The sequence below is a fragment of the Podarcis tiliguerta genome (genome assembly GCF_965153285.1).
Source record: "Podarcis tiliguerta genome assembly, chromosome: 7".
Lineage (NCBI taxonomy): Eukaryota > Metazoa > Chordata > Lepidosauria > Squamata > Lacertidae > Podarcis > Podarcis tiliguerta.
The window spans coordinates 40,275,115-40,289,038 of record NC_139540.1 but is presented as its reverse complement, the minus strand read 5'-3'; the positions used below and the strand labels follow the sequence as shown (position 1 = coordinate 40,289,038).

Below are 13,924 nucleotides of genomic sequence, written 5' to 3'. Positions count from 1 at the left end.
TTAGTAATTACAAAAGGTCTGGAGCAGCCATATCCTGCTGTTGTAGTGATCATTAAGATCCAGGAATCTTCTATTATTGATACTTGTGTTCATAAACACTTCCTCAGGATGTAGAGTCCATCTTGGCTCCCTAGACCCTTCCGTGTAGATGAGCACTACATTCTTCAACCAGTTGGTAAGCATTACCAAGACCTTGATGGTGTGGTGCTGCCCAGGACAGTAGCCAGGGTTGACATGACCCCGGCTTCAATCTTGGGGGTTACAGATCTTCCTGTTTGTCGGTCCATTGATTTCTATGGATGTTTCTAATCATGGACAGGCAGAAATGCAGCATGGGAACTCTGGTGTTTTATTTGATGATGTCACCACAGACTTTTCAGTTTCTTCAGCTTCAGACTGCTGCTTTCTCTGTGACTAAAGCTGTCAACCAGGCTTCTCCAACCTGGTGCCCTTCCACCCCTGTGTTTTGGGGAACCCCAGAAGAGACTAGAAACTGTGGAACCTGATGTCCTTCATGATGTCATCCCTGTCAATACCAGAACTGAGACTTTTGTTGGCATCCATCTGTCTTGAGACACAATGGAGTGCAGCTTCAAGGGTGAACTCACACTGGAGAATCACAGTACCTGCTGTGGCTGCAGAGACTGGTAACTCATATCTGCTGTCTCCCATGTTGTTTTTGCTGTGCTAGCAGCACGTTATGTGACCTCCCCAGGGCACAAGCCTGGGCAGTGTGTATGGAGGTTCTCGGCTGCCCAGGAGAAAAGACCTCTCTCTCTGCATTGCTAATGTGATCCAAAGGGAGGCAAAGCAATATATTTGGCAGCAGGAGTTGCCAGAAAGAGGCATGCAATATCCATCCAACCGTCTTAGGGACTGCACTCCAGATTTGGGTAGGGTTTACTTATTAGCCTTTTCTGCTCCCCAAGATTTCCTGCAAGACAGCAGGTGCAGATTTTTCCTCAGGGTTTAATCCCGAAGTCCTTCTCATGAATGAGTATGGCTGCAAGGCAATGGAAGTTTAGAATCAGTTTTCCTTCCTAGATGGAAAACCTTCCCAGGTTGATGAGCCACATCTACCCCTTACTTCCCTCTACAGCACATGCAGAAACTGGCTTCTTGACTATTGGACCCACTATTAGTCTCATCCACTCAATCCACCGAAGCCTGTCTTCACATGCAGGGGAAGCCACTGAGGGTTTGAGACCCATCAGTTCCCCTCACCTGGTTTAGCTGGCCAGTCAAAGCCATTTCCTGGGGTGTGGCTACTGTTGCATGCTGACAGTTCTAGGAGCCATGGGTGAGAGCTAAGTGCAGGACGGGGACCAAAGGTGGACAAACTACCCCAGAAGGAGCAGGACATGTTTCACACCAGAGGTACTACCCTTCGCCTGCTGGAATTTTGAATGGCTGCTGCAAATGATAGCTTCTTCTTTTTTAAAGGGTTTTTGCAAAAATGGACAGAAAGAAAAGTGGAAGTTCCAGGAGATATCTATGCTTATGGAGATGAATTAATGGTCCATTATGTACTAGTTTATTTTTAAAATGAATAACAAAATTATAGTACCACAAGGAACTAATACTAGATATACTGGGTTTGGAAGTATATGAAAGAAGGGCTCGAGAAGCTGTTTATCAGCCAGGTATGTGTGCTCAAATTGAAGACTTGATACAGCCATGTACAAAATGTCAAACCTTCAGAAATAAAAACCGCAAAGGGCCTGTTTTTCCTTGAGGGATTTCAAAAAGACCTTGTCACAAGCGAGACTAGAGTCTCAGGGCAGAACAATGAAATGATTGCAGTACAAATTGGCAGAGAGGGTTTCAGACACTGAGATGCCTGAGACTACATCAAGCAGCAGAATGATAAGAAGACCTGTAAGATGTGAAGAGTAATATTTTCTCCCCCCAAAGTTATGAATGGGTGTTCCCATGAATGGGTGTATGATGGGAAGCAATTCTAGGGTCACAACAAGGAATGGAAACCTCCGGCATCCACCACCCTTTCTTTTTTGTGAAAGAGTTGCACAGTATTAAGTAAAGCTTACTTCCTCCAAAATTTCATTCTCTTGGAGCACCCTTTTATAAAGTTTGCAGCTCCAAACATCCAAGTGTGCTTTCTGAAAACTGTAGGTAGTTTGACCTATCAGGGCAGCAGATGTCTGTGTGCCCAGGGGCCTCCTTTATTTGGTATGTTCCTGGACTGCCTCTTTCATTGGCTTTTGCTGTCCCATATGGTTTAAGTCACACCAGCAGTTTCTATGCTTCTTTGACTTGGGAACAAGTCAAAAGTCAGATTTTGAAAGTAATTATAAGGGTTGGTAATTCATATTCAAGTCAAGTCAAGTCAAGTAACCTTTATTGCCATCATATAAGAACAATCAGAATACATTCAGAATAGATAGGCCAGTGCGATCTCGGGTAATTCATATTGCATTGAGCACCAGCATTGTCGGGTATGTGGCAAAGCCCCAGTATCCTGGGAGGACCCACCACGGTGCATCTGCAGTCTCCCACACTTGCCCTTTTTCTTTGGTTGGTGGTGGGATTGCAGCTTGCTGTCATCCTGAGGGAGGGAAGCAGCTTTGCAGCCACTGCGATTAGACCATCTTTGGGAGACTGGGCCTCCTCTCAGCCTATCCTGTTTTTGAGAGCTTTCCCAGTTATGCTACTGTATTAATGCAATGCCATCCACAGAAAAGCTTACCAGACCAACCTTAATAAAAAATTTAGTAGTAGGCAAATGCTTTTTAATGTTTTTGGCTAGGCATTCATAAAATCATAGAGGTGGGGGGAACCCCAAAGGCCATTTAGTCCAACCGGTAATGACTGCTTTGGCAGCTTTTATTGATTTTGTATTAGGATTTCATAGTATTTGTTCTACCATTTTAAGCAGATGCTGTCTTATGAGCTTTGTGCAAAATAAGAAAAATAACTGGCTCCAACAGCACCAGTATTATAGGTCTCTAAATCTGACCCCAGAGTTCATGGATGAATGGGTGCATATTTATGCATTGCGTTTACATGGGGATCCAGTACCATTCCAAGGCAAGCTAGAAAATGGAGCGGGGGTCAAGTTCAAAAGTGAAGAGTTTGCTAACAAAAGCTGCAGGTAACAGAGAAATAACTTCATAGTTGACACAGAAGCTGTACTCATCCAGTCCAGGCACAATATTTTGAATTTGCATATCCAGTGCACTTTACTTGCTGATGTTGTATTTCACATTTCAACATTCAATCTTCCTCTCCCCAAAGGGTGTGATGTAATTTGGATGTGCATGCTAATAAATAAAATATTTTGCTGAAAGAACTGTTGCCATGAGATTGGACTTTTCAGTGATTCAGTAAGTTTGGTAATGTGGCAAATTCTCTCTGGAGTTGTATCTACAAGCAAACCCACGGGCAAGAGAACTGCAAGATAGCTTTAATAGCTCTTAATGGAGAGAGATTCCTTATGCAGGAAGTAACTTGAGTACATAGTGCATTCCTGAATGAGCATGGATTTAAACACATGCTATTTGTTGCTTTCCTTGATCAGCATCCCTTTTCTAGCCATTTGTTGATGGTATATTTTGAACTGAGAATTTGCTGAGTAGGTAGTTCGTTAGTTGGTCAGCTGAGTGTTTTGGATAATACGACCGCACTTGAATAGTGTAATGAAAGGGATTGCATAAATGACTAGATAGGGAAATGCTAAGAATGGCACTCTGGTTTTTTCAGATACATAGGTATCCAGTCAGTTAACACAGGGCTGTCAGTGGTGAAGTTTTGTAAAACGTATGATTTGATTCACAACTCATTTTTCCAATGTGCAACTTGATCTTAGCAGGATTACTTGAAAGGAAGTCTCATTGGCTTCACTGGTACTTACTATCACATTAGTGTGCTCCAGCCTTAGTTTTTTTAAACTGTATGTTTCTATTCACTTTGTTCTATTATGAGGTTTCTATAGATTGTAATAGATTCTCAGCTTCTATAGATTTCAGTGTGTCATCTATTTTTTTTCTGACAAGTTTGTTACTATTTCTACCCTCTTCAGTGATTTGGTTTTTGTTCTGATTTCATCTTAGCTATATTGTTTTATTTATTAAGTAGCTGGTGGTATTACTGATGATAGCTGATGTTTCCATGGAACCCCTGTGGATTGTGCATGTACTGTTAAGATGCTATCACTCACTTCTTCAAAGTTGCAAACAAGGAAACTGTTGAATCCAGCTCTGAACTTGCTCCACAGCCTAATATGGGTATAAAATGTATCTGGCCTCAACACTTCATAGTACTAGTCTGCCAGAATTTTACTTTGGACTGTTCCATGAATTCACTCAAAGCAGTAAATGCAAAAAATATATCAGAGCCACAACAAGCTGCCTTGTTAACTGGACCTTTCATTGGTCAACATTTTAAAAAACTTTTAGAACCAAACTACACATGATGCTAAATGTGTATTTGAATCTAACCTGCGAGCTTTTTAAATTACAGATTTTTAAATGCTGATGATTAATGGGATCAGCAGAGGTGTATGTAGAGGTTGGCCTCTGTCAATGGTGCAGGCCTGGGGGTGGTGGTGCAGAAATCATGCCTCTCCATGGAAGGCCTTGGAGCCCATCTGTCCATGTACTTCCCAGGCTGCTCCTCCACCATTCTAGGTGGCTGAGTGAGGCACGCAAGCTCCTCTGGGTGCCTTGGCAGAAGAATCTGGTTGCTGGCATGGGCCACTACAGGGTCCTCTCCCCAGTTGCCTGGCAGTGCTATTAGAAGTGTGAGCTGAGTGCCTAGTGGAGCTCGGAGGGAAGAAAGATGGAGAGAGTGGGTGAAAGTTGCAGGAGGAGGGGAAAAGGAGGAGAAAATAGCAGCTTCAGAATGAGGGATTGCTGTCAGGGTCATGGGGGGGGGGCAGGGGGGATAGGGTTAAACTTCCCCTCTGTGCCTGCTACAGTCCCAATAACCATCAACTCCCCCCAACCTGATGCTATTTGCCTCTGAAAAAAACTCTGCATGCTTAATACAGAGAAGCATTTAATGTCACATGTAGATTGGCATTGCAGGGCGTTGGACTAGATGACTCTTGTGGTCCCTTCCAACTCCAGAAGTCTGTGATATAATGATGGTGATATATATGGAAGAGACATATTACAGAGCTGAGACTCCAGCCATGGGAAATGGGCAGAAAACCTCCCCCAAGCACAAAATGTAAAGCTTTGGGAGGGCTATGTCTTCCTATATAAATGAATGACCTGCTTAATATTTTTTAGGGATAGCATTCCATGGCTGGCAGGGGTGTAGGGAGGCACCACTGAAAGACCCTCTTTCTCATAGCCACCCTCTGAACTTTAGATGGAGGTGTCACTTGCAAAAAGGGCCCTTCGATACAATAAATGTCTGCATCATTACATCCTTACTGCCTGGATGGCATGATCAATTAAAGTGCTTTTTTTCACTTTTGGAAAGTCCAAGTAAGTGAAATAGGTGCTGTTCCCTATCTCGGGAATTCAACATGTTATAATAGTAAAATAAGGTGGATGTATTAATATTTACGCTCTTAGGGATGCTCTTTCTTAAATGCATCTTAAAATTAAATGCATTAGGATGCTGCTTATTGTCTTGTTTATGGGTCATCAGTAGGTCCAAGCCCTTATTAATCTATTGGTTGAAAATTTTAAGCTAGGGGATTTCTGTAAAGTTAGAGCTGAGCAATTTAGCAGCTTGGATTTGGTAAGCTATAGAGAGATGGTGTTGTGAGAAGATCTTCCCTGATCTCTATTGGCAGAAGGTTCAACAAAACCATTAAGCTCAGAAAGGCAAGAATGATAGAGCTGTGTGGGGTAGAATCGGCAACTTCCAGACAGACTGAGCTGTGAACTGTGTTACACAATACAAGCTAATTAGCTGACAAAGTGCTGAGTTGCATTGCAAAGTGATTTGCTTAGATTCCTCAGGCTGAGTTCTTGGACAGTTTAATTGTCAATAGCATTGCTGGAAAATCTCAGTGAAGGTGAAACTGACCAGAAGGAAGATGAACTTGGAGGATCCGGTTTCAGACAGGGAGTTTAGCTAGCCATACAAGCATTTCTTGATGAGAGCAGGAGAACTTGCAGGTCTGCCTTAAATGTGGGTCAGCTTGGTGACCTTGTTTCAGCAGAGGCTAAATATGTTTCACTGACAAGCATTTGTTGTTGTTTAGTCGTTTAGTCGTGTCCGACTCTTCGTGACCCCATGGACCAGAGCACGCCAGGCACTTCTGTCTTCCACTGCCTCTCGCAGTTTGGTCAGACTCATGTTCGTAGCTTCGAGAACACCCTCCAACCATCTCGTCCTCTATCGTCCCCTTTTCCTTCTGCCCCCCATCTTTCCCAACATCAGGGTCTTTTCCAGGGAGTCTTCTCTTCTCATGAGCTGGCCAAAGTATTGGAGCCTCAGCTTCACAATCTGTCCTTACAGTGAGCACTCAGGGCTGATTTCCTGAAGAATGGATAGGTTTGATCTTCTTGCAGTCCATGGGACTCTCAAGAGTCTCCTCCAGCACCATAATTCAAAAGCATCAATTCTTCAGAGATCAGCCTTCTTTATGGTCCAGCTCTCACTTCCATACATCACTACTGGGAAAACCATGGCTTTAAGTATACGGACCTTTGTTGGCAAGGTGATGTCTCTGGTTTTTAAGATACTCTCTAGGTTTGCCATCGCCTTTCTTCCAAGGAGCAGGCGTCTTTTAATGTTGTGACTGCTGTCACCATCTGCAGTGATCATGGAGCCTAAGAAAGTAAAATCTCTCACTGCCTCCATTTCTTCCCCTTCTATTTGCCAGGAGTTGATGGGACCAGTGGCCATGATCTTCGTTTTTTTATGTTGAGCTTCAGACCATATTTTGCGCTCTCCTCTTTCACCCTATAATTGCTGCCCAGTATTGGAGCACTTTGCATTTGTTTATAGAGGCATGTCACTAATAAGAGTGACTTTCTCACAGGGTTGGCTCACCAACGCCATCACTGGCCCAGGAGACATATCAGGCTTACCAAGTAAGTCCGTCCCCACCAGCCTCTCAATTTTGACTATAGTGGCAAACAGAAAACAAGTTAAAATAGAAAAGTACAGGATGTGTGGAGATCTCTGCCCAGCTCACACTCTAATGGAAGTTTAAGTTGTTGTCTCCCTGATAAACAGATGAGTTGGGAGGCAGGCCTTAACCCTCTCCTCAGCTTTCCTGCACACAGCAGTTGAGGAGAAGTGGGTTGTGTGGCCTGTGTGTGTGATGGGGAAGAAGTGAGGAGCCTAATTCTATCCTTTTTTAGTTTGCTTGTGTACAACATCATGTTTTCTGTGGATATTTTTGAAATAATGCACAAGAAGCCTGCATTTAAAATGTCTGTATTCTTTATGTACTCTTTGCATATTCCTCCCCCACAAAATGTTTTTATACTTCTGCAAACCTCAGGGTTCCACTGTCTGCCAATATTTCTGTCTTGTGTGGGGGTACTGTGGTTTTGATTACACAAGTGTGGGACCTCTCCCCTAAAGATATGGGATAAAATATGTAATGTTTTGTAGCTTGAACCATGCTGTGTGCCCTTCTTTAAATAATTGTTTCTGTGCAGGGTGAGTAATTCTTATCTTTAGACTTCACTGGAGACTTAGTATTGTCAAAGCAGCTAAATCATTGCCTGTGAGCAGCCATGTTTGCTATGGTGATTGTTTGGCAGTATGCCACCAAATGCTGCCCACAGTTGCTGAAAAGCTGACCTTATAACAGCATCCACAGCCTTTTCTCTTGCTTTAGCTGACATATTTGAAGCTCTGGAAACTGTTTTCAAAACAACATACATAATGAAGCATTGTGCTTGTAAGAGCAATTGTGCTTCAGTCTATTAGGTTATTTTAGGGTGCAGCATCTAGGAAAGGACAGAGCAGAGAAACAGTTGCAGAAGACAGTCACCCTTCTTCAAATTTGTGTAGGGTTTTTCTCAGCAGCATTCAGGTGTCACAATGCACGATGGTTTATTGTGACCATGGCTAACTGTACCAGTTTGCAAGCCTTGGGTTTGTTTGTTTCCCTCCTACCTCTGGTATGAAGGAAAGGAGCAGACTGAACATTTTCACTTTTTTATTAACTGCAGTTCAGTGTTATGTCTGAACCCTAAACAGTGATTCCTCTTAACCAGAGGTCCTCAAACTCTTTCAGCAGGGTGCCGGTCCACTGTCCCTCCTGTGTCTTGTAAGGGGCAGGGACTGGCGGCAGCGGCACGCGAAAGGGCTCCGGAGAGGGGCTGCTTTAAATGGCAGCCGCTTGAGAGGCGCACACAGCCAGCCATGGCTCCTGTGTCTTGTGAGTGGCAGGGGCTGGCGGCGGCAGCCGCGGAACAATGAGTGGCACACGAAAGTTCTCCAGAGAGGGGCTGGCACCAACAAAGCCCAGCCCCCTTCCTCCTCTAGGCAGGGCGGGGAGAAGCCAGGAGGAGGGGCCGTGTGAGGAAGAGGGAAAGAATGCATGTGCAGTGATTCCCAGACCATCCGCAGACCGGATTTAGAAGGCAATTGGGCCTGATCCAGCCCATGGGCCTTAGTTTGCCAACCCATGCTCTTAACTGTGGTTTGTTGAAACAAACCAGCTCTATACTCTATGGTTTGAAGCTGACATTTAAAAAAAAAAAAAATAAACCAAGCTAACCCATGAATACAGTTAACCACACTTCGTTGTATTCAGATAATTAATGAAAACAGAGGCAAAAGTTTCCAAACTTTTCCTCATGGCTGCACAGTAGCAGGGAGTATGTGAGCCTGAGGCCTGCACATGCTTGTTCCCGTCGTGATGAACCATGGTTATTGTGACATCTGAAGGCAATTAATAAGAATCAAATAAAAGCTCGCTGAGGTCAACATTGAAAATCAAGGTGGTAGCTCTCAGTCCTGTTTTCCTAACTGTTACATGTATTGAGTCACAATATTGTACATAAAAGGTCATGTGCAATGAAGTGTCAGTGCACATATCTATGCAAACAATGTGAAGAACAGGCAAGGCCCAAGAGCAAGGAACTGTCTCGATGTATCATTTGTAAAATCAACACTTCTGCCTCTTTGCATAATCAAATATGAGCAGGGAGGGGGGAAGTGGATGCAGAAATCATTTTCTAAAACAAATGGTTTCCCCACCCCCAAGTCCATTATAATGTCTATGATAGTCTGCCGTTTCCAGTCTTCCAAATGCTATAATACAATCAATCAGAAGTACTCCAATGTGACCAGCTTAACTTATTTGTAGGATTGTTAGATGCTCCTTATATAGTTTAAGGAGCTGTCCTTCATTTCAGCTCGTTACAGCTCTATCTTTCTCAAAGGTGATCATTCATTTCACAATTCCCTCAGTTCACTATCATTCCATGGAGCCAATCGGCAATTAAGAGTGTTCCTTAATTTGAGAGTCTCGTTTTGGTGATGGTGGTTATTGAAGACAATTAACATAGCACTTGAATTTCCAAAGCACATTACAATCTCCCCCATCCCATTTACATTTCTATTGTTTCTTTTCCCTAGAACACAGTACAGGAATAATACATTTAAAGCAAGGAAGGTATCCAGAATAAAAGATGTGTTTATACTTCTCTGCTGTTTTATGACAACTCCTACCCTCAAGCTTTGGGTATCTGGAACTCTCTCACTTAGCAGTCCTTATCTTCCTAACCCTCACAACACCACAAGATAAACCACTCTCATTCCCACCTTAGAAGTAGAAGGTTGTGACTAGGAAATAATGAGTTGCCGCTTCATTTGCGGGAAACGGTTATTGAAAAGCTGTTTTGTTATATATTCCAATAAAGATTTGAGAGTGTAAACTAAAAAAAAATCCCTACAGCTTGAAAGCCTTAGACTAAAAGCTTGGTCGAATCTCTAAAAGAAAAAAGCTAACTAGCACTAAGGGAACTGTAACAAAAAAAGTTATCTCTTTTATGTTTAGGGCTGCAAATCATAGAATTGTAGAGTTGGAAGGGACCCTGAGGGTACAAGAATAAAAATGTGATCATAATGTCCATGATTGACTGTTTATGTAACTGAGATTTTACCTCCTATTTAAATTCATTGTGAATATTTAATGTTCTTAAGTGGCTTTTAAAAATAAACAAGTGGGTTGGATCTTGAGTTACCAGAGTGGAGTTCTGCTCATGGAATGGAACTGTCTTGCACCCAGGGCTGTCTTAAGCATATCCGGCACTGTGGTACAAAGATTCCTCCGGTGCGCCCCCCCCCCCCCAGTTTCCCAGGGTTGTCAACCTTTTTTAAGGGGGGTTAAGGGACCCTCTGGAACAGTGTGGGAGGTAGTGAAGAGGGAAATGGCAAAAATGGCCTCCTCCCTCCACTGCGAGTTCCATTCACAGAAGCTTTGCTGGATCCACTCCCCTTCTACAAAAGTAGGGACTCCTTCTCTCCACAAGATGCAACTGAATAATCTGGTATACTTAATATACAAGGCTGAAGAACATGGACACTGCTAAGGAAGGATTTGAACTCAGGTCTAAGATCGGCTCTGGTCTCAACTGCCTAAACTTGGACTTACCTTGGATACTACCAAAGTGTTGTGCTGCAAGCTTTTGTATTTCTTTTCCTTACCTGATTCTAAGCTACACTTGCCTACTTCAGGTAAAATGGGGCAGTGCATCAGTCTATTATGAAATACGATGTTCCTATTCCAGCTGTGCCTCCCAGATCCAGTTGCTCATCTCTCACTCATCACTGTGGGGTGAACACGAACTCTGGATGCTGCAGGCTCTGCTATCAAGTTGCCAATCCTGGATTTGGCCACTTTAGAGCAGTCCAGACAAGGAAATTGCAGATCCCTCTGTGCTTGTTAGGCAGTTAAAATAATATCCAAGGAACTGTCTCTTCTATTTTGGAATTTATGGTGAGGAGAGCGGCACTGCTATAATACGGATGGCTTTTATACACAAGGACAGTAAATAATCAGATTATAGGTCATGAATAATTTATGGTTCGTGTCTGTGTGCAGTTTATGCAAGAATTCATACCAAATATTTTCAGCCCTCATTAGACAAAGAGAAGGGGAATAATTCTCAGCACCATACTTGTCTATCAACCTCTAATACAGAGTAGTAACTGAGGCTCAATATGTTGTATACACAACTCTTCGCTCCGCATTTATGAGTGTGTGTGCTTCTTACCGGTATTACTGGATGTATCAGTGGCAGGTTTCTCATAGTTAAAGATTATGGCCAGTGCAAAATTAATAATATGTATTTTTGATGAATGTAGCCACAACTGGCAATGTAAACCAGCCCTGTTTGTACATATGTACCGTATTTTTCGCTCTATAGGGCGCACTGGACCATAGGGTGCACCTAGTTTTTTGGGGGGGAAATAAAGAAAATAAAATCCCCCCCAGCCCCAAAGAGCAAAGAAGCCAAGACAGCCAGCGGGATCCAACCTCACCTTCGCTCCCGGAGCTTGCCGGGCTGGGGGCAAGGGAAGCCCGAGCTTCCCCCGACCCCAGCCCCCAGAACGGGTCTGGGAACGGGGGTGAGGTTGCACGCAACCTTTGCTCCCGGAGCTTGCTGCTATCCGCAAGCCTTCTGACTCCCGCCGGGCTCCCAAGGCTTGCGGATAGCTGCCCGAAGCCCGGGGTGCGCAGCGCTGCGCTCCCCGGGCTTTGGACTGCAGGCTGCTATCCGCAAGCCTTCTGAGCCCGGCGGGAGAGGGCCTTTTCAGCGAAGCACCCCAATTATGAAACAACATCCCCAGTGAGGCTTGCTTGGTGCCTGCATTGTAGTATTTTTGTACTAGGTGAGGACTTAGTTATTTTCCTAGACTTTTAAATTGATACACTTTTAGATACTGGCACAAATTACTTTCCCTGAACTGGATTGAGGGTGTCTTATTTTGATTTGATGTTGTTACATTCTGTTTTATAGGTGGATTTTGGCTTATTTTTATGCTAATGTTTATACGTTTTTGAACACCGCTTTTAATGTACGCTCTGTATTTGAGTGTACTTTTATACTGTTTTGTGAACTGCTCTCTGAAAGTGCAGTATGCAGATGCCATACACAAATGCACACACACATATATAATAAGTTAGCATTTTGTGATGTTATAATCTCTGTGCAGCAGTCCCCTAGTATGCTCTGTAGAGAGATACAAAGCAGTATTTTGAGATGCTGGTAATTAATTCAAGTCAATGGCCTTTTTTCTCAATCATCGCTGCAGTGATGAGGGGTTCACAAATCTTAACACTGGCTCATTTGGAAGAAAAAGCCATGCATTTGATATGTAATGAAAATGGTTTACCTATGTGACAGAGCTCATGCAGGTACCAGGGCTGGTAAATTATCCTTGCCTGAGACATTGCCAGCCAGAGATGAATAGTACTTGACTAGATAGATTTTCTGATCTGATGCTATAATGCAGCTTCATGTGTTTATTGGGCTCTGGCAATGATACTGCTAAGAACCTAGGGAGATCTTTGACCTTTGATCGAAAGTTTTCTATAATTGAGACATACACACTTTCTCCGATCATTGCGCTCTGCAGGAAAGGGGCTCCTACAGTTAGCATCTCATCAGGTGGTCCACCTCATACAATGTAGGAATTGGACCCTTAGTATGGTGGCATCTACCCTTTCATTATGTATTAGACCATGGGCAGGCAAACTAAGGCCCGGGGGCCCAATCGCCTTCTAAATCCAGCCCACGGACAGTTCGGGAATCAGTATGTTTTTACATGAGTAGTATGTGTCCTTTTGTTTAGAATGCATCTCTGGGTTATTTGTGGGGCTTGCCTGGTGTTTTTACATAAGTAGAATGTATGCTTTTATTTAAAATGCATCTCTGGGTTATTTGTGGGGCATAGGAATTCATTCATCCTCCCCCCCCAAAAAAAAATATATTCCTGCCCCCCACAAGGTCTGAGGGACAGTGGACCGGCCCCCTGCTGAAAAGTTTGCTGACGCCTATATTAGACAAATGCTGTCTCTGCTGTCTTTTCAGCACCTATCAAATATCTTCCTTTCTCAACAACCTTTTTTAGTAGATATTCTGTTCCCAGTCTGTATTGCATTTGAAATTATTTTTATGTTTGTTAGAGCCAGGGTCGGAGTGGTAAAGCAAAACTCCTCTGAGCATGCATGTCCTGGAAGGACTTATTCCCATGAACATGGTGAAGTACGTAGTTTGTAGATGTGGTAGCACAAGGGTGTTAACAATGTTCATAAAGGAATAAACAGATGACTAATGGTCCTTTGCACTTTTGTTCTCTCCAAAGCACAAAAGCATGTTCTGAGGAATAAATCGAGGGACAAAATGTGAACTTTCTCTTCATTCTGTTATAAATATAGAAGAGTTCTAGTATCATTCCAGGATGAGCCTTTGTAGGATCCTTCATTCTAGCTACGAGTTGTACTATTTCAGATGGCGTAAATGGCGAATCTGTCATTGAACACTGCGGCCGTTTTGAAAGCAAGTGACCTGTTTTTTTGCTGTCATTTAGTTAGAACTAGTTTTCATCAATCTTTCATACTAAACTTGCAGCAGCTGGGTGGCACTTTTCTCCCCCCCCCCCAAGGGTTGAAGGTTATGCACCATCAGCAACATGGCTTGGTGTTTTTGCATTTGTATTTAGGGTGCATAAAGAAAGGAGGGAAGTTCTCCCTAGTGACACACCTGATTTATTGCTCAATTACTAGAGTGCACCTTATCAGCTCTGTGTGAGGATCTGTGAAAGCCATAGATTTCTTCCTGATGTCTATTAGCAGTGTATCTTCATAACTGCCTTTGCCCCTTTGTGTCTAGGAGCAAGATGTTTGAAAGCTCTTTTAGTGAATGAGTGGGGTTGGAGAAAGAGGAACAGGAGCTGGTTCTGATAAATGATGCTCTTCTTTATTTTTGATCACTTGCGTTTTGACAATAAAATCCAAGCAAAGCTATAA

At 43.2% G+C, this 13,924-nt stretch overlaps 1 protein-coding gene and 1 long non-coding RNA gene across 48 annotated transcripts in view; one reads left to right on the top strand and one right to left on the bottom strand.

Moving 5' to 3' along the window:
* The window catches only part of DTNA (dystrobrevin alpha), a 182,452-nt gene that overhangs the window by 52,135 nt on the left and 116,393 nt on the right, over positions 1-13,924 (top strand). For 4 of the 47 annotated variants that reach the window (XM_083449906.1, XM_083449896.1, XM_083449921.1 and 1 more), the window contains exon 2: positions 9,947-10,005. The exons of the other annotated variants lie outside the window; for them this stretch is intronic. The gene's annotated coding sequence lies outside the window, so the exon portion shown is untranslated. The remainder of the gene's footprint in view (positions 1-9,946; positions 10,006-13,924) is intronic. 47 annotated transcript variants of the gene reach the window in all.
* The window catches only part of LOC310681904, an 83,640-nt gene that overhangs the window by 48,934 nt on the left and 20,782 nt on the right, over positions 1-13,924 (bottom strand). The window lies entirely within an intron of this gene.